The sequence below is a fragment of the Pristiophorus japonicus genome, chromosome 20, assembly GCF_044704955.1.
Source record: "Pristiophorus japonicus isolate sPriJap1 chromosome 20, sPriJap1.hap1, whole genome shotgun sequence".
In the NCBI taxonomy this organism is placed as follows: Eukaryota; Metazoa; Chordata; class Chondrichthyes; family Pristiophoridae; genus Pristiophorus; species Pristiophorus japonicus.
The window spans coordinates 37,821,436-37,824,236 of NC_091996.1; positions in this window are offsets into that span (position 1 = coordinate 37,821,436).

Consider the following 2,801-nt stretch of genomic DNA (forward strand, 5'->3'; position numbering starts at 1 on the left):
TCGATCCTTCGTCATCGATCCTTCGTCATCGACCTTCGTCATCGACTCTTCGTCATCGATCCTTCGTCATCGATCCTTCGTCATCGACCCTTCGTCATCGACTCTTCGTCATCGACCCTTCGTCATCGATCCTTCGTCATCGACCCTTCGTCATCGATCCTTCGTCATCGACTCTTCGTCATCGACTCTTCGTCATCGATCCTTCGTCATCGATCCTTCGTCATCGACCCTTCGTCATCGACCCTTCGTCATCGATCCTTCGTCATCGACCCTTCGTCATCGACCCTTCGTCATCGATCCTTCGTCATCGATCCTTCGTCATCGATCCTTCGTCATCGATCCTTCGTCATCGACCCTTCGTCATCGATCCTTCGTCATCGATCCTTCGTCATCGACCCTTCGTCATCGATCCTTCGTCATCGACCCTTCGTCATCGATCCTTCGTCATCGACCCTTCGTCATCGATCCTTCGTCATCGACCCTTCGTCATCGACTCTTCGTCATCGATCCTTCGTCATCGACCCTTCGTCATCGATCCTTCGTCATCGATCCTTCGTCATCGATCCCTTCGTCATCGATCCTTCGTCACGACCTCCTCGATCCTTCGTCATCGATCCTTCGTCATTCGACCCTTCGTCATCGATCCTTCGTCATCGACCCTTCGTCATCGACCTTCGTCATCGATCCTTCGTCATCGATCCTTCGTCATCGATCCTTCGTCATCGATCCTTCGTCATCGACCCTTCGTCATCGATCCTTCGTCATCGATCCTTCGTCATCGATCCTTCGTCATCGATCCTTCGTCATCGACCCTTCGTCATCGATCCTTCGTCATCGATCCTTCGTCATCGACTCTTCGTCATCGATCCTTCGTCATCGACCCTTCGTCATCGATCCTTCGTCATCGATCCTTCGTCATCGATCCTTCGTCATCGACCCTTCGTCATCGATCCTTCGTCATCGACTCTTCGTCATCGATCCTTCGTCATCGATCCTTCGTCATCGATCCTTCGTTTCGATCCTTCCTCATCGACCCTTCGTCATCGATCCTTCGTCATCGACCCTTCGTCATCGACCCTTCGTCATCGATCCTTCGTCATCGATCCCTTCGTCATCGACCCTTCGTCATCGATCCTTCGTCATCGATCCTTCGTCATCGACCCTTCGTCATCGATCCTTCGTCATCGACTCTTCGTCATCGATCCTTCGTCATCGACCCTTCGTCATCGATCCTTCGTCATCGATCCTTCGTCATCGATCCTTCGTCATCGATCCTTCGTCATCGATCCTTCGTCATCGACCCTTCGTCATCGATCCTTCGTCATCGATCCTTCGTCATCGACCCTTCGTCATCGACCCTTCGTCATCGATCCTTCGTCATCGATCCCTTCGTCATCGACCCTTCGTCATCGATCCTTCGTCATCGACCCTTCGTCATCGATCCTTCGTCATCGATCCTTCGTCATCGATCCTTCGTCATCGATCCTTCGTCATCGATCCTTCGTCATCGACTCTTCGTCATCGATCCTTCGTCATCGATCCTTCGTCATCGACTCCTTCGTCATCGATCCTTCGTCATCGATCCTTCGTCATCGATCCTTCGTCATCGATCCTTCGTCATCGATCCTTCGTCATCGATCCTTCGTCATCGACCCTTCGTCATCGATACTTCGTCATCGATCCTTCGTCATCGATCCTTCGTCATCGATCCTTCGTCATCGACTCTTCGTCATCGATCCTTCGTCATCGACCCTTCGTCATCGATCCTTCGTCATCGATCCTTCGTCATCGATCCTTCGTCATCGACCCTTCGTCATCGATCCTTCGTCATCGATCCTTCGTCATCGATCCTTCGTCATCGACCCTTCGTCATCGATCCTTCGTCATCGATCCTTCGTCATCGATCCTTCGTCATCGATCCTTCGTCATCGACCTCCTTCGTCATCGATCCTTCGTCATCGACCCTTCGTCATCGATCCTTCGTCATCGATCCTTCGTCATCGATCCTTCGTCATCGACCCTTCGTCATCGATCCTTCGTCATCGATCTTCGTCATCGATCCTTCGTCATCGACCCTTCGTCATCGATCCTTCGCATCGATCCTTCGTCATCGATCCTTCGTCATCGACCCTTCGTCATCGATCCTTCGTCATCGATCCTTCGTCATCGACTCTTCGTCATCGACTCCTTCGTCATCGATCCTTCGTCATCGATCCTTCGTCATCGACCCTTCGTCATCGATCCTTCGTCATCGATCCTTCGTCATCGACCCTTCGTCATCGATCCTTCGTCATCGATCCCTTCGTCATCGACCCTTCGTCATCGATCCTTCGTCATCGATTCCTTCGTCATCGACTCTTCGTCATCGATCCTTCGTCATCGACTCTTCGTCATCGATCCTTCGTCATCGACTCTTCGTCATCGATCCTTCGTCATCGACCCTTCGTCATCGAACCTTCGTCATCGATCCTTCGTCATCGATCCTTCGTCATCGATCCTTCGTCATCGACCCTTTCGTCATCATCCTTCGTCATCGACCCTTCGTCATCGACTCCTTCGTCATCGACCCTTCGTCATCGACTCTTCGTCATCGACCCTTCGTCATCGACCTTCGTCATCGATCCTTCGTCATCGATCCTCTCGTCCATCGACCCTTCGTCATCGACCCTTCGTCATCGATCCTTCGTCATCGACCCTTCGTCAGACTCTTCGTCATCGACCCTTCGTCATCGATCCTTCGTCATCGACCCTTCGTCATCGACTCTTCGTCATCGATCCTTCGTCATCGATCCATAGACTAT